Here is a 13,639-nt window from a genome sequence, read left to right on the forward strand (position 1 = left end):
TGTGCCACCAGGGTCCCTGTGCCTCGGGCTGGCACTGCCACCAGGGTCCCTGTGCCTTGGGATAGCACTGACCTGGAGTCCCTGTGCCCCAGGGTCCCTGTGTCACCGGGGTCCCTGTGCCACCAGGCCCCTGTGCCTCGGGAGAGCACTGCCCCGGAGCACCATTGCCCCGGGGTCTCTGTGCCCCAGGGTCACCCTGCCGCAGGGTCCCTGTGCCACCTCTGGAGGCTACCAGGACAAGTTCTGCCCTGCACAAAGTGCAGCTGCCAGGCCCAGTGGTTTTTGTTATTATTTTTATTAATTTTCTAGATCCTTGTGGGTCCTGGTTTCTGAAAGTGGCAGCAATGACACTTCAGCTTTAATTTGAGGTGAAGTTAAGAAGCGCTGTCATCGTAGCAGCGGAGCGTGGATTTGTATGGCGGGAGTTAATCAGGATTGCCGTCACTTTGTTTGTGGGGAATGAGAGAAGTAAATACATTTGCAAATGGAGAAAAAAATAAAAATCCATGTAATTAAAGCTAAAACAGCCTTGATAGATCATGGGTGTGGCCCAGACACAGAGTCATCATAGAATCATGGAATAGTTGGGGTTGGAGGGACATTATAGATCAGCTCGTTCCAACCTTCTTGTCGTCGGAAGGGACACCTTCCACCAGACCAGGGTACTCAAAGCCCCACCCAAGCTGTCCTTGAACACTTCCAGGGATGGGGCAACCAGAGTGTCTCTGGGCATCCTGTCCCAAAGCCTCACCACCCCCACAGTGAAGAACTTCTTCCCAATATTTAAACTAAATCTACTGTCTTTCAGTCATCATGCTGCAAAGGGTAATGACCAAACAGAAAGTGTAAGGCAAAGGCAAGAACATGAAGTCAGTGAGGCAGAATTGCCAGAAGCAAACTCTGGGTGAGGAAGAGCTGATGTCACCTCTGACCACAGACAGAGTAGCTGGACAGGTCTGGCTTTCACATGAAGGCAGGAGTGCTGAGGAGAGTGGGTGTGTGCAGGCCCCAACTCTGCCTTGCCACCTTTACATCAGAAAGGTCCTGTTTAGAGACACTATTGGGTAGGGGACCTGTCTTGCTGCATGGTATTTGTGCAATAAAAATATCTGACCTTTAAGAAGGATTTCTACAATCAGAGAGCAGCTGATCCCAGTGGGGAAAGGAGCAAAACCTTTGCTGAAGTACCTTCCCTGACTGGCAAACAAAAGAGCTGCCTTCAGGAAGAAAGGGAGACACTACCCGAGGTGTGGGGAGTGAAAGCAGAGCCTCAGTTCATCGTTTGAACACCAGGTGGATGTACAGCCTCGCCACAGGCTGGGTGGAGACCAACCACCTGCGCCTAAGCACTGCCCTATGTGAGGTACCTGTGTGAGCATTTTGTACCCCTGGGCAGCTCTTAGGGGAAAAAAAAAACAAAACATGCAGCAACAAGACAGACACAGACAAACATTCGCCACAGAAAAGGAGCTTTGCACTGTGGCTTTCATGGGACCACAGACAGGGCAGAGGGTTGCCCACCATCCAGCTGCTGCAGGCTCAGAGGCCACGTGGGCGCCAGGTGGATGGGGATCAGCTGCGATGTCACATCAGCTCCTCTGCAGAGGAGGAACTATTACATCCATGAGATGTTGGGCATGCTCATCCCAATGCACAGAGCAGAGCAGTGAAATAAATCCACTGCCCAATCCTGTCTGGACATTGGAAACCCACTGAGCTTGTTCTACCCATGGCAGGCAGTAGGCTCAAGCAGGGCTCTAGTAGGTCCAGCATCAGCTGTCTTTCATGGACGAAAATCATACCTCTGGAGAAAGAAAAACCTGAGTAAAAGGCAAGTTTATGCTACCAAGCTATGGTAGCTGCTAAGGGGTTAGAGACCAACCACAGACTACATGCTGCAGAGGAGACTGAGGCCAGCTCATCTGGGCATCTGGCAAGCTCTTCTGAGCTCCACCCTCCTTCTTAGACACACTCAGACTCAGGAAATGCCTCCATCAGTGGAAATGTCCAGATGCTGTGCACATGCAGCAGAGTTCTGCAAAGCAGTAAGGCAGCTGCCACATGGTGGGGTTTAGTCAGCCCCAGCCCAGAAGGTGGGCACTGGAAGGCATGAAGATAGTTTAAATCAGGCATATACCATAAAACATTGCTACTCTGTGCAGCAACAGTAAAGGGTGATACTAGGAAAGGAAATCTAGCAGTATCACTGTGCTAAAGCCACCACCCTGTAGCATTTATAAGTAGACATCATGTGAATACAGAAAGGAGAAATGTCTGGGCTGAGAATGGCCCATTCCCTGCCCTTTTTGATGGGAACATTTTTGCCAGTTTGCCTTTGGCTATAGTGAAATATGCCTTCTGACAACTAGCAGTGTGGTGAACAGCACTCAACATTAGACTGGAATGAAAGAAAATGACACTGCTCATTTTCTCTAGTGAGGCTTCACAAATTTTCTATGCAATAAAAGACACCATTTACCATCCTGCCTAAAGCTCCTTCTCAAAGGTAGCACTAGGCAGTCAAATCAGACATCAAACACAACAGGATATTGGAGGCGATGAATTGCTCAGTACATTTGGATTGGGACAATCCACAGCTGCACATGCAGCAGCAGTTGAGTTGGTCATATTTGCTGAGGGATGAGAACACAAGATGAGTTTTAATAGTGCTAAGCAACTTCAGAACAACTTCAATCATGTCACTGAACTCTACATAGAGTCGCTGGGTTCCCATTTTAGTCACTGAAGATGTAGTCAATATTGTCAGTAGACTGTAGGTCATTATTGGTTGTATTTTAACCTTTCTAAACCAGCTTGATATGTTTGGAAATTTTCTCTTTCCATTGGCTCTGCAAGAATCTGCAAGGGACTGGCTCATCTGTTTACACCTGCAGTGCAATTGTCTGAGAGAAGGATCTTCTCCAGTGTACTGGGTCCATACTTCTCACACAGGGCAAAACCACACAGATTAAAAAAAGATTCAATGGCATGACATGACTGCCCAAAGAAGGGCAGATTTGAGACAGTGCAGTATGTACAGGGTGATGAGAAGAACAGAAATGGAGACACTTGTCTGCATCATGAGGTATGGACCTAATTCTGAATAATCGTGCTATTAGCCACAATAATTCTTTATTCCATCTCCAAGCAAGAATGATGCTGCCTGAAGGACACACAGGCAAAGACTGAGAACAAGACACTGCAGTGCCCTTGGCAAGGTCTGGCTGTCATGATTCTGTGCTCAGACAACAGATCACAGATTTCCTCAGCAGAGCTCAAAACCTCAGTTCAGCATTGAATGAGACTTTAAGCACAGAGTACCCACAAAGCAATGGGAAGCTGGGAGTCAGAAGAGGCAAGAGGTTGTTACTCAGTGCAAAAGAAGCAGGGAGGCAGCTCTGCCTGAGTGTGGGAACACTGCAGTGGAGCCCCTGGAGATCAGATAGCAACTGAGCGTAAATATAGATGGGTCTGAGAACTTCAGATGTTTCCCCAAAGAGAAAGTCAGCATGGTCCAGCTGTATAGTGCCAGGAAGTGCACAGAAAGGCTTAGGAAATGCTTGCACAGAGCCACACATTTAGGCTTCCATGTGTGTGACTAGGGAAGGAGCCAACAATCAAAGGATACAAAGGAGTGACCACAGCTATGCAGAAATGCCATTGGTGATATTCACAGGCTTGGAGTAATGTGAAAGGCAAACGAAGAGAGCAGTAAGTAATAGGACCAGATGGCCATCAGTGTGCTTTGGCACAGTGGGGCTTTTGTGCCAAAGCCAGAGTGAGAGGTAATGGGGACAGCCCTTCACTACTGTTTGTTGAGGCTTAGAATGGTGTCACATGGCAAGGGACATCAGGGCACTGCTCAGCAGCCCACCAACCTGCAGCAGGGTCATACTGCTTGTTACAGCCTTGGACTACAAGTTAAGGCAATAGCAGCTCATGTTTTTAGGTGCTGGTTTGATCCTTTATGTGTTAGCCATCCAGCAAGGACTGTGTCCATTTTATTTGAGACAGCTGGGGTTCCTGGCCAAAACACAGGGCAGCAGGCTTTGCTGCCCAAAAGGATTTATGATCCTGCAAACACAGTATCTCACACACAGCTCTCTGTATCCCTTCTCCAATACACATTTATATATCTTGGCTGAAGCACAAGTGTTTCTTCTGTAAAGATGTGGTGGTTTGGTCAGAATTCTCACCTTTAGTTGAAAAAGTGCTGATCCTTTCCTTCCCTTTTTTCAGTCCTTCCCTTGTCTTATTTGTGACAGTAATATGCTGGCATCAGTTCAAAAGACAGCCAAGCCCAGGGGAAGATTCACACTTATGGAAGACAAGAGGCCTTTGTCCTTTTCTATCCTTTTCTATCCTTTTCTATCCTTTTCTGTCCTTTTCTACCTACCTGTGCTCCTCCTCTGACCATGCCATTCCACCACTCTGTGATGCCTTTCGTCTGATGAGCATCATCACCAGTGCAGGGCAAGTGATGGGATTACACGGCCAAGACTGGGACATGTGAGAAAGAAAAGTGCAAGTCTCTTTTGGCCAAAATGAGTTCTGCCAGCTCATAGCATGTCCTGAGGCCATACATAGCCCTAAGGTTGACTGGCTGGCCAAATTCAGAGCAGCAAAGCACGTAAACCTAAGCACAGGAATCATTCTTCTTTCCCTCAGAGCTCCTATGCTTGAAGTTCAGCACTCTACTCTGTTGGATAAAGAATTGAATTAAATTGAATTAAATTATAATTAAATTAGCAAAGCATGGATTTTGGATTACTTGTCTTAGTAGCACCAGAGGGCTCAGGGCCCCAAGGGTTGATTCAGCTCTCTGTTCTTCTGAGATGATCCCAATTCAGGCTTCAGTGTGTAAAGTCCTTTTGTAGAGAGATCCTTCTGTGGGTATGACATATATTGTGGTCTGTGAAGAGTTTTGGGTTCCTTTTAAGACGCTGGGAGACAATCTGTGAATTCCTTTACTTGCATTTATGTGCAGTTACGTGCATAGGCCCACTATGGTTGAAAATGTGCAATATTAGTGTGGGATTTGCAGTCCTGAGCCCTGTTATGAGGGCCTTGTGGAGGTTGCAAAATGTTATGCATTCTCACCAGTTCTGGAGAAAAAAAAATGTATTTTACAGGCTTACTAAAACCAGATGTTCTTCTCTGCAAAATGCCTGTCCCTTTCCTTCGCTGCAGATTGATCTGTGCTGAAGGTAAGCAGCAAGACTGTCCCACACCATAGCTTCCAAGGTGAGCATTTCTAAAGTGAAAATCAGCAGTGTGCACACTGCTAACTTCAGCTGAGCAGGTCTGCTGGATTAAGCCATGGAAGTGGACAAAAAGCTCCTTAGAAATGCTGTGGGTGACAATTGCCTGTGGTGGGTTCATTCATCCCGGGCTAGTGGTGTATGTGGGAAGTGAGTGCTGGCTAACAATGCCACAGCTGCTTTCCCATCCCACATGCTGGTGATGTGTAGGTCCTCTTCAGCACAATAAAAAAGAGGGCTGCAGCATTAGTCGCCTTTCACTCCATTGAGAGTGGCTACAAAGCATAAAGCTGAGTGAGAAGGCTCACCAAAGTGAGGGTGTTAAGGAGCACAACTGTTTAAAGTAACCGGTTGGGCAGAAGAAAGGTATCTGCATATTGTTCTCTACCCAAAAGGGCAACATTAAAAGTGTTGCATAATCAAAACAGTGTATGTGCAGTTCTTGTTGAGAATGAGAGACTGAGAGGTTTATTTAATGCATGATTCAGTGCTGATGCTATTATTACAACTTTTTTAATAATGCTTTGTCCTTTGTGTTTTTGCATATGCATTTTATGAAACTTCCAGGAATTATGTATGCAATTTCTGTTGGAGGAATTCTTGCAGGTTTTCTGCACTAGTGATCAGATAGCAGGAGATTTAGACTTCTCCTCCTGTTTAATCTGATTAAGGCAAAGTAAGTTGAATCTTCATGCGTGCCACAAAGAGCAGCACTTGATCCTGCATATACATACTCACAAGCATATATATAACCATATATAAATGGACTCAGTTTCTGCAGCTGTATGGAAAAACTCTCCCTAAAGAAAAGTCCTGTGGAGCAGAAAATTCAAGTGCTATTTGCAGGGCATATTCTGTACAAATTCTCCTGCAATCTGAGGCTCACTGTATAGGGATGTTTTGAGGGCTTATCAGCTCTGATCACCTGCACAATGGTGCTGCCACACAAAGAGGCTGTCTTCCAAATTTACTTCATAGTTATTTGCCCTTCTTCTATACTGTGAGCCATAAGAATAAGAATGATAGGACTTCCCAGTTTCCAAAGTCCAAGACAGCATGAATTGATATTGCTCACCAAAATGCAGTGAGACTAAATCAATAACATCTGCAATACGGCATAATGAAGACAAAATTATATCTCAGCTTTCCCAAACAGCTGCGAATCTATTTTTAATGATCCTCATTTTTGGCAGTCAGCTAAACAACTTATAAAGTGTCCTCGAAAATGCATTGCTAAGTAGATCAGCAATGCAGAACACTGAAATTCCATTAATTGCAGCTTTTTCTGTGTGGTCTGTAGTACTTGGCATGAAAACACCCTCACTCTATAGCTAGACCAGAAAACATTTGCAGCACCCTAGGGTAGTTAGAAAAAAAAAGGAATGGCCTTAAATAGGTGTCTTAAAGAATAATGCAGTGTGACTGCAACCACTGATTCCCATTTTTTTTATGTAGGGTTTCTAAGGAAACTTTATCTGTTTTCACAGCCTTGCCCTATCATTCAGTGGTCCTGCTCTGTATGATGACAGCTTTGTACGCTGATAAGCGAGCTCCTGGGCTTGGCCTCTTGGGCTTTCAGCATAGCTCCTCAGTCTGAAAGAGTCAGCTTTCCCCCAGCACGGATGGAGTTCATCACAGCAAGATACAACATGGCATTTTAAACCTCAGCGTGATGTGTATTTTTCTTAAAACGCAGAGTATACAGTGACAGTGGAGGTGGTGAAAGGGAATGGTAGAATGAGAGGTGTATTTGGTTATTCTTTGTACTAAGTCACATAGGTCATGCTCATCTAGTGTGAACAGTGTCTCCTGGCAAGGCAGAAAACAGGGGAAAAGGCCTCCCCACGGGATCTGCTCGTGATGATGCTATGCAGTGTGAGTCAATGAGGTTACTATGGGCTGTGATTATTACTCTTCTTGCATGGTGACATTGACCTTCCAGTTTGCTGAGGGTTTGTCTTCCTTATACCTAGCCGTGAAATTCATGTGTACCAGTTCTGTCTGGTAGCAAATCAACTGATTTTACTGTGCACAGCTCATCCCATTGCTTCACAAGGGTGTGCTTCTTCCCTAGCGAATGTACAGTCCAAAAACAGATCTCCATGTTGCTCTTTGGAAGCCTTTAGGCAACTTTTCAGGACTAATGTTATATCTTCAGTTGGCTCCACCCCTTGGGAAAGGCTGGTGATGAGGCCTGACACGACAGCACACTCACAGCAGCAGGGTTGATACAATGGAGCAGGTTCGTCTTACATGTTTATCTTAAAGATCACAGCAGAATAAAAATACTCTTTGCAGAGTGGGAGGCAACATTAATCTCTGCAGTCTGTTACTTGGAATCCTTCATGCCTCTCTCTTCTCTGTCTCTAGATTTCTAAGTGTTCTCTGTGTATGTTTGGAAAGCAGTTTCTGTGGTCTACCCTGATTATGCCATTTAAGGAGACATCACATGGTTCTGTGTTATGCGGATTCTATATTTGGTCATGTGAAATGCAAGTTTTCCACTGTTCAACTAAGCAAAAATAGCATGAGCATATATGAGTTGTGTTCTCCACAGCCTCCCACAGATGGATACTTCTAATCAACATTTATCAACTGATACGATTGTCCAGCAACTGAGCCTCTGTCCTCCTCAGTCATTCCTTCAAAATGGGTACATGGGATGATTTGTTTGCCCTCTGGAGTACAGAACAGCTCTTCCATGCCCCCCACCTCCACCAGTCTGCCCCCATGTCAGCCTGAATCCCACTTTGCTTTCACATTTTATTTTTCTGTTTACTAGTAGCAGATTCCCCTGCAAACCTTATACTGTGTCTCTATTTCACTGTGAGCAACCATGATGCTGCAATTTGTGATAATGTCAGTCTTTTTTCAGGAAATTAAAAACATGCCCTGAAATTCCTGCACAAAAATGCAACCATCTAACTGGAAGGGGAGCATATTGTGTATCAGTGGAGAATGATAAGTGGAGTAGCTGGAAGGAGAGGAAAACAAAACTAGTTAAAGACATCAGGCTGTATATATGATCACTCACAGAGGAGCGCTACAAGGTATAGTCCATGAATCAGAGGAGAATCCCATCAGCACTGGGGAATTTTAATGAAGAAAATGAAATTCTCATCATGTCTAAACCAGAAATTAACATGCATTAACATTTTTCTTCCCATGGCTCTTGCTGCCAGCTTCAGCTATTTTGAAATATTTGGGGCCAAAGCAGGAGCAAATCTCTAGAGGGAAGAAAGCTATTAACATCACCAATAGTTCACAACACAGCTTTGTTTCTTGAAAGGCACAGACACGGCAGGAGGTGCTTCGTGCAGCTACATGATGGCTGTGCAACTTTGAAATAATGGCCCCTGGGGCCCTGAGCCTGCAAACCATTTCTCATGTGGCTGAGAGACCCCTGGTCTGTGTCAGGGCTCCTCGCGAGAGGCTGGGCTCGCCGGGTGCCGTCCTCCTCCTTGGTGGGGTTGGGAGGAAGCCTCAGTGACCTGACCAGGATCCAAACCAGGTTGAGATAAAGCACTTTAGTAGATGGGCAATGCAGTCCAAGGGGCTTTTTACTCACAGCTAGGCCTGCAGTCATGCTATGTGCCAAAGAAATGGGGTCCTTTGTTATTTTTTGACAAAATGGCTTCAACAGATGCTGCATCCATGCGCAGTGCAGCTGAAAAGAGATGGGGGGATTTAGTGAAATCAAGATCAGGTGATGATAAAGAAAGAGTGGACAAAACAGGAACTCTTTCATTTAGTTTTTTTTCCCAAAATTTCCTAACAAACTTAGGAACAAATCTGAGGGGATGCAGGGGACCTTTAGGCCCAGCAAAGTTAACTATTTAATATCAGAATGGCAAAGTATCTCCAGTAATGAATATGCTCTATCTTGACACACCAGAGCAGGTAATTTCCATAGGGCAGATAGCTATAAAGGGTGAAGTTCATGGGTAAACAACAATTTTATCTTAACTGCTGTGAGTTTTCCCCCATATTTGCTCTTGTAAGCAAAACCTGCAGATGCCCTGTACATCAGGCCAAAATTAACAATATTATATCTTGGTTGCAAGTCAGTAAATAAAGAAGAGCCAAATGTGATGTGGATATTGCACATGGAGATTTATATGTAAATGGTTCACAAGAAATGTCTGAATAAGTTTTATGTAAGAATGTATGTAAAATTGCAGGATCAAAATGTTCTGTGAGGAAAATGGTTTCCTTCATGTGTTTCAATGTCATACCCTTATACAGAGGAGGCTCAAACCACTTAGTTCCTATTCCCTATCTAATGGTATGGTTTTGTACAATATTTTGCTTACCCAAAATTTTTAAAAGGGTGTGGGGGGAAGTCTATTTTAAATTAAAGCTTTATTTTACCATAAAAGTCAATTCAGACCCTACACCTTGTCTTCAGTCCTGATTTCAATTTAGCTATTCCATATAATTATGTCCTTAATTTTAAAAATATTTTCTTTTTCTGCATTACAGAAACACATAACCAATAAGGGAAATATACTGAATATATGAGCACGAGAAAATGATTGGAGGCAAAGTGGTGATACAAGAGAAATACAGAAACTATGGTTCAGTTGTATCAGGAACACCATTGTTTGTGGTGTGCTACAGATTTCCATTGTTCAGGAAAAATGTGATTTTTAATCTAGTGTTGTTTTTAATTTAGTGTACTCAAAAATTGTCTTTTTGTACACCAGGCTTTGATTTAACTGTGTTTATGTATAACCAAAAAGTTCAGGTACTTGTGTTTACTTTGATTGCAGAATCTGTGCTGGTAAACAACATATATTTGTCCTTTTTTGGTGCTTTAATGTGGGACAACCACTGTGATTACATGTCAAAATATCATGCTAGTAACGTGTCACCAAAACGCCTGGTGAAGTTGGAATGGTCATGTAATCAAACACTTCATGATTTAAAACAAAATTAAAATAAAACAACTGGTGTTTAGTACTGTGGAGAGGAAGGTGAAGTGTGATCTACCTATAAGCTTGCGTGTCGTTAAATAAGAATAATAATTAAAAAGCAGCTCAAAATATCTGTATTCCTTCATGTTTCTGCTGGTAACCCTGTGGTTAAGTCAAGCAATGATTGATTTTAAGAGAATTATAGCTATTATAAACTGTAATCAGCAGAGGATGAGAATAATTATGCAGAGAAAGGGGGAAAAAAGCTGAAACATGGCTGAGCAATATTCTGATTGATGGCAAAGTCATTTCCTGGCTGTTAATGACTGATTTTTCAACAGTCAGCACAAGTGCTAAATCTGTGGGGGCAAAGGGAAGGCAATGGTTGTGTTATACAGAAAACTACTGTCCTCAGCTTACCATTTTCATTAGGAATAAAACAGACTTGGAAAAAAGCTGCCGACCATTGATCAGGACCATCTTTGTGTGACAGGGCTGCAGCTTGGGGTGAGCGTGTTTGGAAATACTGGCAGCTGGGCTCTTGGTTTGCTCTACAAGCACACGGTGAGCCTTCATCCCCTTCTAGGTCCTGCTTCTCCAAACTCCACCAAAACAGCACTGAGAGGGACAGTTTGGGGATATTACAGGGCATGGGCAGAGCAGAACAGCACATATGACAGGAACCCTGCCTCAATGGGACTATTTGACTGTTTGATGTGAAAAGTTTTCCTTTGATGAAATCTCTTTGACTTTTCAGTTGTATCTGGCTCTTTGGTATTCTCAGCTGAAGTGAGCACCAGTCTCTCCTGTGCTGGGCTGGTCAGATGTTACCCCTCATGTCCTGTCTGCGAGCTTCCCTCCTCGATAGTTTACATCTGCTCCCCTCCTGCCCTCAGAGCTCTCTTGTTTTGCTCTCAGGAGAAAGGCATGTCCCCTCCAGAAAGGCTAATTACCTGCCCCTGCCCCATTTCCACATGCGTGCACATGTGCTGGCGATATGCACACAGGCCCCAGCCAGAGAGCACTGTGGGGGGTGGGATGCTGGGCAAAAAAACAATCACTCTGATCTTACACAAGTCTCTGAAGGAATGTCTGCTTGTGGGTTTTCAAGTCCTAAAATAATTCTAATTTCTATTTTATGCTACATGAGGTCATGGAGTGGACAAGCCTAGAGAACAGTGGGCTTTGGTTGACAGTTGTGTATTCTCTAAACTGTGACACTTTCAAAAAAGAGACTAATTTATCTTATCAACCGCAACCATAAAATAGGGTAAGGGATGGAAATAGATTAGAACCCATAAAACTGAGGGAAGCAAGACAGCTGCCATCCAGACAGGGACAGACACGGCCCTGTGAGGTCCTGCTGACTTTGAAGAAGCTTGTGGGTTGCTCACTGTTGGCTTCATGAAGACTGTCCTGTCACAGGAGCTCTCCCATCAGGTTTTAGCACCCAGAGAAGCTCCAGAAACATGCTTTTACAGACCCCCCCCATTCTCTCTCAGAGCAAAGATGATACAGGTCCTGGATTTTGAAAGCTGGCTGTATCCCGAAGTGCACTGCTTGCCTGCAAACTTGTACCAACCATTTTTATAGGCAGCTTTCCATCTGTTCACAGAATTATGTCTACATAATGGTTAGTACTTTCCAGCAGATTTCAAAGTGCCACAGAAAAAACTTGGGTGGTGAATTTTCAATTATTTACAAAAATCCAATTTGTCCAGAGTTTTTATTCCTGGTTCTAAACGATGTAATACCAGCTTGATGTGAGTGCTGTCTGGCTAATTTTAGTGGAGTTGTACCAACTGGTGAAAACAGATGGAGTGAAGAATGCAGTTAGCAGCTGTATCTCCTCCCAACAGCAGGTCAAATGCATCTCAGCAGCCAAAAGTACAAGAAAAGAAGGGAGATCAGCAGAATAAATGTTAGAAACATAAAATGTCCGTAATTCAGGCTTGATAGCATTGGGATTCTTCATTAGGGACAGTAAAAGAGACAAATAAACAGAGAGGGAGAAAGACAAACTACTTACAAGCAGTGTAACAGTGGAGTAATAAATAATTCTACTATCAGTCTTGGAGGTTCAGTGAAGAGATTGCTACTTTTATTTTCTGTAACTCCTCAGGCACTGCCTCTGAAACCTCTACTGTGTCACAGGACCCTACAGAACATTGTCCAAAGATGACACAGAAGACTGTCTATTTTTCTCCAAACCAATTTACTAGTAACTTAAATCTCCTGTTAATAAACTCTTTGAAGATGCTTCAAAGATTTGTATGAACACAGTAAATGGCAGATTTCCTTTTTTTTCTTTCTTTCTTTTTCCTTCTTGTGCTCATTTTGGGGATGTGATCTCAGAGTAAAATACTAAGCTATGTGTGGGTCACAGACAACTTACTGAACCCTGTGCTTTGAATAACTTGGTTTTAGTAGGCAGGAGGAACTGTGCTGGTTAGAATTAGTGTTCAGAAGTTTATCTCCTTGCTGTATAGTGGTCCAGACATTTTCTTTCCTAGTTTGAAGTACATTTGCAGCAGACACTTGGAGAAAATCATGCCTAACTGGAAGTGCATGGATAGTCCACTTGGTTTCAGTTACTATGTTTAGTAATGAGCATGTGCTTAAGTTTCTTGCTGAATCTGAGGAGAGATGGGGCTGACACTGCTGTAGATGGCAATTTTCTGGCAACAGGGAAGATTAGGCAACAAGACTGCCCATTTTGCGTGTCATTTTTGGTGGCTGCAGCAAGGGATGGAGGTGGGTTCACCTTGTCCCCTCAATCCACATGACTTGGCACAGCCATTTCCTGCTGGAATTTCCAAGTTCCACCTGTGAAATGACTGTGCTGACGTGGTCTGTCCATCATACACTCAGGTACCCACAATTAGACTGAGGTAATCAAAACCATTGAGCTTTTCTGTCCTTCCCCTCATGGACAGTGATGTCTTTCCTCTGTGTGCCCCTGCTGAGACATGGGCAGAGTCACAGTGCAGGTGGTGCACTGACGATAGAGTGGGAAGAGGAAAGAGGTTTCAGTGGTGTTGCACTGTTGTAAGCCCACTGCCTTTCAGGGAAGGCCTTGGGACAGCTGATAGCTGCCATGGTAAACACTGGCAGGTAATGATTTCCACCAGATCCTCTGCTTCTTGCTTCAGTAGGAGTTTTCTTAGTCATAATCCATTTCCTGGTTTTGGTCTGGACTAGACACATTTCACAACTCATATCCCTTATTTCATTTCCAGGAGATGGCCAGCAAGATATTTCCTTCTCAGCTCTAGCAACTTGCAGATCCCTGGATTAGCTGGTGGACTTCTTGGGACTGGTCTCACTGGACCTGGAAGCGTGGTTAGTTCTGTCCAGTCAGAAAGTCGTATGTCTACTCAGATGTCCAAACAAGGGCATAGGAACTTAAGTTTGGGCCTCTCTTTCTCTCTTCCTGCTTAGAAAACAATGGTTCATTCTGGG

Source organism: Prinia subflava, chromosome 1 (genome assembly GCF_021018805.1).
Source record: "Prinia subflava isolate CZ2003 ecotype Zambia chromosome 1, Cam_Psub_1.2, whole genome shotgun sequence".
In the NCBI taxonomy this organism is placed as follows: Eukaryota; Metazoa; Chordata; class Aves; order Passeriformes; family Cisticolidae; genus Prinia; species Prinia subflava.